Genomic DNA, 12,069 nt, shown 5'->3' with positions numbered 1-12,069 from the left:
GCAACAAAGGACCTACCGGTGCGTGTCTTTGTATGTTTTGGACTGCGCAAATTCAGTGAGCTCTTTTTAATAATATACACTATGTAAAGCGTATTGAACTCTATGTCAGCATTTAAAAAACTCTGCGATTTTGACTGTTTTGCAGCATCATATCTGAGCAAGCCTTAACGGGACGTGGTAAAATTGTTCAGATGAGAGACAATTGTGCTAAGGTATTGACTTCAATGCTATATGTACACTTAAAGATAATCTGAAAGTTTGAGTGAAAAAAGACCATTATTGATGATAAAAATTGGGAACAACTGATCTGATCGATTCCTTAATTCTTCCAACTATATTATTATAATTTAATTAAATTTTAGGTGAATGTAAATCATCACAAAGAAAAGAATTGGCTCTAATAATACCTTAGATTTTTAAAGGCCTGTTTTATATCTTATTTTCATGGAAAAACGGTTGGGGGAAATTCAAAAATTTATTGGGAGAATGAAGTGTTAAAGAGTGACACACAGTGGCGCCTTCAAAGAAAACCATAAATAAGTTTGTGGTTTGAGAATTTTTTGGTAGTTAAAAGTATAAAATTCTTGGATTGTATCTGTGATTTTGAGAGCACTATATGGCTTACCTTTATTGAATTCGCTGTTAAAATTTAAGTTAAATTAATATTTTGTGAAACTCCCCCCAGGAGTTTCAAACGTGCCAAATGAATGGGTGACACGACATTTGCTCCTGCGACAATTGCTCCGGGCTTTATTTCGTCTAAGATGTAGGGTTAGAGTTAGGGTTTCAATAGGGTTTTATGTTAGGTTTAGGGTTAGGTTTAGGGTAGGGTATAGTGTTGAATCCAGGGTTGAAGTTAGCCATTCGATTAGTGTATGAAATTTACAGCGGAGCAATTGTCGCCGGAGCAAATGTCATGGAATCAATGAATGTTGTGACATTAGCAATAGAATGTAGTCTTTGTGCTAAACTTGTTCAGCATGTTTGCTATTTTATCTTAAACTTGGAAATATCTTCTGAATAATTATTGCACAGTCACCTTGGAATTGCCCAACTAAGCCACTCGTACTGGCGAGAATGTTATCTGATAGAAATTGTATTTTTATACTTGAACTTCAGCTTCTGTATTTACAACAATTTTTTTTTGGATGATATTTATAAAATATGAATGTTGCCACTAATGCCTTTTCTTGTATTTAAGTCATGTGCCAGTAAGAAGCAGGTTTCTAGCACAGAAAATAGGTACAGTTGAGCTGATATCTGCACAGTTTTCCAATATGCTGTATCGCCAAATGTGAACATCGTGGTTTCAACGGGCAAGCAACCATCATCAGAAAACTCTGCAGGTATCAGTGAAGCTGTCCCTGTTCCCCTTGCTGCCAACTTGTTCCTTTTGAGTGTAAGAAATAACTTAGCTAAGCCATGTGTTTATCATTTGTGCCATTTTTCTCTTGTGTGTGATTTAGATTGTATAGTTTTATACTTTATACTGAATTCTTGCCATAAACTTAGATATTCTCCTTGTATGTAACAAGTATTGATCTTTCATGCTCAGGAATTGTTTCCAACAACCTTTTGTTTTATGTTATAGTCTTTATCTGCATTAAAGTATTGGGGTTGTGAGGAGCAGTGTTGCAGCATGGAGAAGAAATAGAGCTGCACTGATGAATGCCCAGCTTTCCACTATGCTGTTTTACTGAATATGAGGAACTTCCCCAGTCTGATGTTTTCTTGTCTACTAAACAACTGCGGGTATCAGTGTAGCTTTACCTAGTCTCTATGCTGCTAACCTGCTTCTCACAACCGCAAGACTTATAAGTTAAGCCAATATATATCATAGTTTCTTGTAACTGAATTAAATTTGAAATGAAATAGCACAATTTATAACGAAAAACAAATATCTTTGTGATGGCCTGTTAACTTTCTTAAAATCAATTATGAGACTGACAGAAATACACTAGGTATTTATACAGCATGTTTTGGAAGAAGTTTCAGGATGGTGATGGAAAGATTTTGTATTTATAGAAGACAAGTTAGATAGAAGAAGGTATAAACATAAGTATTCTATATTTTTATTATCCATTTTCATACCATATAAATGAACATTAAAAATATGAAAATTACTTTCTGTCTGGCATGTGTTTATATTATGTGATGCAATATCTGTTGCTCTATTTTTACTGTGTGAATGTTCAGAATGTATTCATGAAGTGACTTTTACACTTTCTTCCTTCATCAGGTGGTCATATAGATGTCATTTAGAGGACACAAAAGACGTAAAGATCATGTAAGGATAAAAGGTACATCGAAATGACCAGTAAGATGTAAATATCACGTCAAAATTTGATGTCTATACAACGTATACATGACGTCTGTAGGACGTCTTTCTTGGGTAAAAGTTGACGTCTTAAAGACGTCTTTCTTGGACCAATAAGACCAGAAAAAAATATGACGTCCATACGACGTCTTCCATGGTACAAGTTGACGTCTTAAAGATGTCTTTCTTTGACTAATAAGACGTTAAAATCACGACAAAATATGACGTCCATACGATGTCTTTCTGTAGTACAAGGTGACGTCTTAAAGACGTCTTTCTTTGACCAAAAGATGTAAATATGACGTCCATACGACGTCTTTCTATGGCACAAGTTGACGTCTTAAAGACGTCTTTCTTTAACTTATAAGACGTAAAAATCACGTCAAAATATGACGTCCTCATGACGACGTGCGCGGGTGCAAAATCATGTCTTTTTGACGTCGTGTTATGTCGTCTTAAAGACGTCTTTCTTTAACTAAAAGACGTAAATATGACGTTCATATGACGTCTTCCTATGGTACAAGTTGACGTCTTAAAGACGTCTTTCTTTGACCAATAAGACGTAAAAATCACGTCAAAATATGACGTCCTCATGACGACGTGCGCGGGTGCAAAATCATGTCTATTTGACGTCGTGTTATGTCGTCTTAAAGACGTCTTTCTTTAACTAAAAGACGTAAATATGACGTTCATATGACGTCTTCCTATGGTACAAGTTGACGTCTTAAAGACGTCTTTCTTTGACTAGTAAGACGTAAATATGACGTCCATACGACGTCTTCCTAAGGTACAAGTTGACGTCTTAAAGACGTCTTTCTTTAACTAATAAGACGTAAAAATCACGTCAAAATATGACGTCCTCATGACGACGTGCGCGGATGCAAAATCATGTCTTTTTGACGTCGTGTTATGTCGTCTTAAAGACGTAGTACAAGACGTAAATATGACGTGATATTTACCAGTCTCTGCTATCAGGGTAATTACATCTGGTAGAAAATCTATAATGTTCAAAGAAAGTTATAGCACGTGTTTTAATCATAAATGTGAGATGTTGTTCCAATAAGTTGTCAAGGTCATCACGTCATCAAGGAGCAATGTTTTAAATTCATTTTCATATATCCATAAAGAAAATCAATCAAAATCAGATTTAGATTGATTGGATTAGATTGAAAAGGTTTTATTGATTGCACTTCGCAGCCAGATGGCTGAATTATGAACAATTTACATTGGCAATGAATTATAATACATACAAATGTGGTTGACATTGTCACAAAGTATAATATACAGTATATAACAAAATTCATAACAAAGTTCATAACTAATACGACCAAGGCAATAACAGGTAAATTAATTCACGTTTAAAATATATCTTGTGAGGTGACACAAGAGTGGGTCAAAGGATGAGCAAGCAGGCCCTTTGCCCTTCAATACACGCTCTCATTCCCACACACGCTCCCATCCTCACTCCCGCACCCTGGACACTCTCATAAAAACTCACATTCACACTCTTATACACACTCCCATTCACACTCCCATATACACTAGCTAACGGTCTGCTCGCTCATCCCTGGACCTCTCGTGTCAAGGAGCGTCGGGTATTTAAAAAAAATAAACAACAAAACAAGTAAGTTCCTTCCCGACTTTCGTAAATTGGGGAGAAATAAGCAAATGAATTAAAAACTTGAACACCATTTGATCTGAATTGCCATGTCATGATTGCTACAAAACCTTATCACTATTCAATGTACATTTTAAAAAGATGTTACAAGTAATTATGGAAGCATAGAATTTAAAATTTAAAATGCGGAATGTAAAATGTAAAAATGTAAAAATGTAAAAATGTATGCAGACAATGAGACACCGGACCATTCTACAGGTAGACAATTAAGATTCATTCATGCATTCAACAGGTCTATTAGGTATGGAATTGAGCTATTTCTATAGCGGTTCGTTTTACAATGAAATTGACGATACTTGGTCCTTCTTCGCAGTGAATAATCTACATTATTGTTAACAGGTAACCAATGTTTACAAAGTGGGTTGTTGACAAGAGATGAAGCAAAATTAGTGCATAATTGCTTGCGTCTATCTGACAGGGTCTGCAAAGAACACACTTCAAGAGCTTTGTCATAATTAATATATTGATCACCTAGTATGGTCCTACATGCTCTTTTCTGGATTCGTTCCAAACTTAAGATATGACTTTGGGTGAGGTTTCCGTTAAAAACAGGTACTCCATAATCCAATATTGGGCGAATATATCCCTTGTAAATTGTTACTAGATCACAGAAAGGCAATCTGTATGTTTTGAGAATACGAAGCATGAAAAGTTTTTTATTAGCACGGCATAAAAGGTCTGAGATATGACTGTCCCATTTCAAATCGGACTGCACAGTTATTCCTAAAATTTTTGCTTTTTGTACACTGTTTAAGCACTCATCCCCAAAAGTGCAGGTCACCCCGGTCAATTTTCACCATTTAGTTCAAATTTTCCTTAATTTCACACTATTTTTCATTGTTTCCGTATCTAATCGTCTTTCTTATTGATTTGTATTATATTTCATTGACTTCTTAACTATGCTTGTTATTGAATTTTAATTCAAATTCAATTTCGTAATATTTCCAGCTCAAAATATTTATATGATATCCTTGTTATTTCTCCGCTTTTTCTGAATATACAATTATGTAGACAAATTACTAAATAGTTATTTGCATTAGAGCACAATACCGCCATAACAAATTATCCAGTCATTTGTTTCTTGTTCTTATAATGTAAATGATGTGTAAGTATGTGTGCCTTTTTTTTTCTCGGAAATCTGATTTTGGGATGAAAATAATGCATACGTTGACTACGTCAACATATAAACAAAAACAAACAAATACATCATTATATCATATCCATTCTCAGGGAATCTGACAGTCATTCTTCAAAGCTATATTAATGGTATTGGATACATTTTCAATGATTAAGTTTTCCCTGACTCAGTCTTCGGGCGAGGTACATCTGCACACAGATTACTCTGTCGCGTGTTATAAATATGCGTTCGTTGTGTAAATGTTTCACCAATATAAGGAGGTTCTTTTTTTTTTATATAGATGTATACATTATTACTGCAGTGTCATTTTTATATTTTCTTGGTGAGATGGTCCCAATTTAGTAGTTCAAGTTTTTCCCTTACTGATGAAAACCAGGAGGTGTTGTTGATTATGTGAGCACCTCGGTTTTGAATTCTCTGAAGAGTGTCTTCCTGTATTCTTTTTAAACGCTTTCTTGAGTCCAGCACAATATATTCAGTTTTATTTATGTTTAAGCTTAATTTATTATGAACGAACCATTGCTTTACATGTTCTAGATCCTCATTAATTTGCTGCATTAAAACAAAACACATCGCTGTAAGAAACTTATAAGACAGTATTATCAGCATACATGCTTACTTTACCATATCGAAATCCTTCGGGATTAATATTCATAGGCCTAACAAACATGAGTGGGCCGAATATTGACCATTGAAGGACACCTCATTTCAATGAAGAAAAATCAGACAATTTACCATTAACGCATGTTGCTTGTGATCTGTTTTTGTTCAGATAACTGGCAAACCATCCTAGAGGGCGATTTTTGTATCCCATAGTGTTGTAATTTTTGGAGAACGAGATCATGATCCACCCTATCGAATGCCTTTTAAAAATCTAACATTACAGCAATTGCGACCTTTCCACCTCCAATACTGAACTTCAGCCAGTCATTAATTTTGTTACATTCAATAGTGCTGTGGTCGTAGAGTTAAGTGGTCTGAAGCCTGACTGATACTTGTTAATTATACATTTTCCGTTTAAATATTCGTAAGGTTGATTACACACAATTCTTTCTCCGATTTTTGACAAAATTGGCCTATAATTACATACTTTTTTTGTTCCACCGTTGTGCAATGCAACTACACGAGCAACTTCCAATTATCCGGAACAATTTCAGAATTTATAGACAAATTTATTATATTCGTCAATAGTTCTTTAATGAAAAGTATTGCAAGTTTAATCAATCTAATCGGTAGCAGGGCATTACCCATGGCTTTATTATTAGATAAATTGCTTACACTATTTGTTGTAACATTAGTAAGTTTAAAATGACAATTCAACGCGGATTGTGTTACGCGACCTTGTGAGTCAGTATCATGACATCTCTTATTATCTTATTGGCTAAAGCTAGTCCTTTATTGGTGAAATATTCATTCAGTTCATGGGCGATTAGTTGTGCATTAATGATTTGTCCTGAATCAGTCATTATCGATGTCATTTTGCTACTCTTCTTCTTACAAGGAATTTAAAGATTAATACTTATTCTATTTTTTCGGATTTATTTTTGCAGAGGGTAGATCATCCTTTGCCGATAAGGTGGATTGGCGCAAAAAGTCTAGTAAGAAGACTCCCGTTATCAAAAGTAAACGGATCCACTGCACGGTCTTGGTATTTGATAGCCTATAATCTAGGCGGAGTGCCGAGCTTTTTTCTTTGCTGCTAGACTAACCTTAAGCAGAACGTCTGATACGGCGAGACTACGAACCGTGAGCCGCGAGGTATTTGAGTAAGTAGGCTTTTTAAACTTGTTACCATTTTCTTTTGGACATAGTTGTCGTCTCAGTAATTATTGTTAGGGCTATTTGCTCGTTGAGAAAGTAGTACAGTTCGTTAAATGTAATCAATAATGACCGTATCCGGACACCTACCTCCTACACATCAACCCCCGGATAACCACCCCAGTTAACTACCCTCTAGGACAACTACCCCCTAGGGCAACCACCCTCTAGAACGACTGCCCACCTGGACAACTACTCACCGGGACAACTACCCCCTAAGACAACTACCCCTGGGACAACTGCCCCCGGGCTACTACCCCCTAGAATAGTTGTCCGGGCGTAGTTGTCCTAGAGGATGGTTGTCGTAGGGGGAGTTGTCCGGGGGTAGCTGTCCGGGGTAGTTGTCCTGGGGTAATTGTCCTAGGGGGTAGTTGCCCTGGGGGATATTCATCCTAGAGAGTATGTGCCCTAGGGGGTAGTTGTCCTAGTTGGTAGTTCACTGGGGGGGGGGGTATATTGGGTGTATGTCTTGGGTTGGATTTCCAGGGGTAGGTGTCCTAGAATCAATGACGAGATTTTCATTTAACACATTTAGTACACCAAACTGCATCTAACGAACATTCTAATAGTCTGTAAATTTCAACACAATTATGGCAAACATCTGTGAGCTGTTAAGGTCAGCATGTAAAGTTAAACCGTCCTCTTTTTTGGCAGTAATTAAGCTTGGTTAAAGGCCACTGTTTAGTTTTTTTCCCGGAAAAAAACAAATGTTACTCTCTTCCCGATGAATGATGTTATCAGTTTCTGGTTCATATTTGTGTAATGTACGCCCTTAATTAAATGGGGGAAATACCTAATTTTACTACTAAGGGTTAGTCTGGTCCCTATCCAGGGGGGTGTTTCATCAACTAAAATCGATTTCGATTTTAAAAATCAATTTTAAGGCCGAATCAGTTTTAGCTTAAAACCGATACATATGAGCTGTTTCATCAAATCGATTTTAAGCTAAAATAGATTTTTAGGTGTCTGCAATCAAGACTAGTCAATTTGGGGTAAATCGATCACAAAATGGCCTTGCTTAACTACAGTGAGAGTCCTTGAAAAGTAAGTAAAATATGTTTTTCTTTGAAAATATCAATTCTGTCGATATCAAATCTGTTATTTTGGAAGAACGAAATCTTAAATAAAATCAATTGATATCACTCTCCAAGTGGACGAATTGCACCGGTTCAACCATTTCAGTCCCATTCACATAAATTCATGCAGGTTCAATAGTAATTTCCTAACAACGTTTATTATTCGGTTAGGACAGACAGGTACAAACTTATTAGTCTAGTTTATTCTTGCAGTAGTATTGTGGTTTTACTAGTTATGCTACTAGTTGTAGATTTGGGCTTAGAATCAAGATCTAGGCCTAGATCTAGGCCCTATCCCTTATTTATTTTAGCATTGTCTTGTTTTTGTTGATTTAGATCTAACGTTAGGCCTTACTTAGAAATTTAGAGACTAGTCTAGTCTAGGTCTAGATTTTCTAGCACGTGCTCCCTGTGCCCCCCCCCCCTTGATCCGTCCCTGGTATTAGAGTCCCTAACACAGTCCAAATCCAAGCTCTACACTAGACTATACTAGAATTAAAAAAAATAAATAATAATTTCAGAGTCGGACTAAAAGGTGGAGTGGACCACAAGTCGTATCCACCAAATAGACCTTGGCTTTAGTCCAAGACTCAAAAGTTCTCTTCTGCCGGGTCTCTACAGTCTTGGACTTCTCATTCTTTCTTGGCCTCAGGCTCAAGGAAAGGCTTTGGATATGCATAATGTACTCAAGCTCAATGTCTAGGTGTACAGCTATAGATCCTACTGTGCTAAGCGGACTTTTGGAGTGATCTTCTTACTAGTAAGATTTGCACACCAATAATAAAACGAAGGTATTTTTTTTGGTGTGTGGTTCTTCTACACCTATTTATTTGTTGTTGAGTGTGTAAATCTTGATTTTCATTAAATTTTCTACGTACAATCGCAAACTGATAAATCCATGTGAGGGGGAAGTCAACTATGACATGTCTAAATCATAGATAAATTACTTCATCAGCCAGCCTGATTAATATTGTACAAATAATAGGGCAGCAATTAATGAATAAAGAGGTGATTGAACAAACTGTAATGAGAATATATTTATGATGAAAGCTGCTCTGTTTGTTTTATACCTCTTTGGTTCAAGAGCAGGGTATCCGAGATCAAGATTAGACTCCATAGTCAATCTTCCAAAAGTCTAACAACTTACAATTTGGTTGGTAACAATGTCTTGGACCGAACACATGTAAATTACTGTTGTATTTACTGATAAAAATGTACTTATGTTCTATTGAACACATTTGATACAGTGACAATAACTTTTCTGAAAAATAGATGTGCTCTCTTCATAACAAATATATGTATCTCTGTTTTAAATCCTAGGTTGCAAAATAAAGAGCTATGGCATCTGCATGTACTGCTAGTTCATGACAAATGAACATTTATTGTCCATCTCTTCAAATTGAAAAGGTAAGCAGTATCAATTACCAAAATTGATCTATCATTTTTCATAATCCTTGTAAGAAGTCTAATACCCATCTTACCCATTCTGTTAGATAAAAAATACACAAATGGTAATGAAAGGATATTCTTTTTTTTTATCCAAAGCAAACAATTAATCATTTATCTTCTGTAACTATTTTTTATTCTCCTACTTTATTTATTTAGCAATTAAAGTATTTGAAATAATCATAAATACAAAAAAATGAAGATTGATTTAACCTGTTGACTTTGGATTAAAAAAAAAGGTCCCATAGGCTTAACACAGGGACCACCAGGTTCCCGTAAGCAAAGGGTTAAAAGTTGTACTAGTATTTAGTAATTGATTCATTTATTACATAACTTTCAATTCCTATTCTAGACTGCAGAGCCTGAATTACCTGCCACGTTATGCTTCTTATGAAACATCAGCCAGCCTACAAATAGAAGCTCCCTTTTCCAGCTTTAAGCAAGAGGAACCACAATGGGATACAGATCTTGGTATCATGGACTGGTCACTTTTTACAACCAACACTACTTGTAAAATAAGATTTACAAATTAATTCCTATAAGCTATTAAAAATGCTCTGGTCAAGGTACTAAAATTTTGCCATCGAGTTTGAGGTTTTGGGTTTGATAAAATGTTAACATAAAATATTTTAAAGGAAGTAAACGTTTTAATGATACTTCCAAGATTTCCTATATTTTAAACAGAATTTCAGAATCTTGCAGAAGAAAAGAGAAGAAATAAAAGCTATTATTCTGTCATGGAGGTTATTGTTACCAAACTCACATTACATAGATAATTTTGTTCATGGCAATAAATCTTAAAATATCAAATTGGAATTTCTTAATTAGCAATTCATCTGAGCAGCAGTTTGATGACCTATTTGGAACTCTTCCTAGAGGCACTTCTTGCATGACTATGTATCGATAATTACCTGTTGGTGCTTAAAGTGCTATTGTAGCAATTGCACAACAACAAATACAAAATAAACAACAGAACATTGTGATTGAGTGAAAACAGATTTTTCCTGCAGGAAATATATTAACTCTTACTTATGTTGTCCTTATAATTTTTTGTCAAAGCTGATAGAAAGGAATTGATGATTAATTTCATATAGACAAACTATTGCATCAAGAAACCACATTCTCACCGACTGCGTGACCTTACATGACGATGTATATGATCCTTAGATTAACAACCGTATGAGTAACAGAAATATTTGTGACAAGTATTACTCTTTTAATCTCCATAAAGGTAACTCGAATAGAGAGTGGCAGATATCAGCTGCAGTAGTTTTAACAACTGGCTGATACTTTCATAGGAGCACTTTTATTTGTGTCATTTAAAATATTGTAATTGTATCCCTTGAATGTGTTTGCTATGCTCATCATTTACAAAATGTAGATTTCATTCATTAAAGCATAAACATATTGATTATACTTTAAAATCTGTGTTAATTTTATTTTGTATGTATTTTTTGTCTTTTAAGAAGATAAAAGGGGGGGGGGATGAATAGATGAGATTGTACGCTAGTGCATGGTGATAATAATTACATGATGTTAAAGAGCAATGATGTGATTCAAGAATGGTGTGTTTGTATGCTGGTGAGTTATTGTTATAAGTTGGTGTTTATTTATTCATTTTTGCGCCTTTAAAACCAATGAATGCTGAACATAGCATATCAATAATGCAATGAATAAGGATAAAATTGATTTAAAATTGATATGGATCACACTCTAACTTAAAATCGATTTTAAGGCCAAAATCGATTTTATTTATTTAATGAAACTGCTGCTAAAATCGAAATCAATTTTAGGCCCTTAAAATCGATCAAATCGATTTTAGATCGATTTTAGGGCTTTAGTGAAACACCCCCCAGGTGTACGTAATATTTGTTCTCATTTTATGCATGATTTGTAATGTCGAGTCATATCACTGTCTACTGAAAAAGTTGCATGCATTGGCTAGATAGGCTGAAATTGACCCGACTTCTAGTTATGTTTAGGGGGATATGGGAGCTAAACTCAACTGCTACGGTCAAATTTGTTGGCACCAAGTTAGAATAATGGTACATAAGTAATGTTAATGCTTAACTATCATGATGAGAATAGGGTGGCTCTTTAATGAGTTTTTCTGAACAGGCTCCCAAACTGTCTTTCTGACGTTTTCGATATGTTTGCAGGAACGTAACCAAGGCTGTGGTGATAGCGGCTGTGCCCCCCCCCCCCCCAAAAAAAAAATAAAAAAAAAAAAAATAATAATAATAATAATACATTTTAGCGAACTTTTCGAAAGTAGCTAAAACAGGTTATTCCCACGCCGCGTGGTCAAGGGAGGGGGGTCGTGAAAGACTTTATTGGCGTCAGCAATAAAATTAGAAAGGTTCGCGCCATACTCCGCGTGCTCTCGGCTCGCTTCATTCTTTCTATGGTCTTCATGAGAGATGGTCAGATTCGTGAACAAACTTTTTACCACCTTCCCGCCCCTGGCCGCCATTAAATTGGGCTGGCTGGCATGCCATTAAGCTAATGGATAAAATTGATGATAATTAAATGTACAGTCGCAGCTGTAATACAGCTTTCATGTGTTTGCTTATTTTACCTGTTTCGCTCCCAGTTT

General features: G+C 35.5%; 1 long non-coding RNA gene across 1 annotated transcript; it reads left to right on the top strand.

Annotated features, from left to right (window-relative positions):
- The first annotated feature begins 9,284 nt into the window (after positions 1 to 9,284).
- LOC115927137 lies at positions 9,285 to 10,897 on the top strand. Its single transcript, XR_004065442.1, has 2 exons — positions 9,285 to 9,434; positions 9,826 to 10,897. It is a non-coding gene; the product is annotated as an uncharacterized LOC115927137 (long non-coding RNA).
- Positions 10,898 to 12,069: the final 1,172 nt, after the last annotated feature.

Source organism: Strongylocentrotus purpuratus, unplaced genomic scaffold, assembly GCF_000002235.5.
Source record: "Strongylocentrotus purpuratus isolate Spur 01 unplaced genomic scaffold, Spur_5.0 spur5_scaffold_20, whole genome shotgun sequence".
Lineage (NCBI taxonomy): Eukaryota > Metazoa > Echinodermata > Echinoidea > Camarodonta > Strongylocentrotidae > Strongylocentrotus > Strongylocentrotus purpuratus.
Note: the sequence above shows the minus strand (reverse complement) of the source record. Positions and strands in the feature narration are given on the sequence as shown.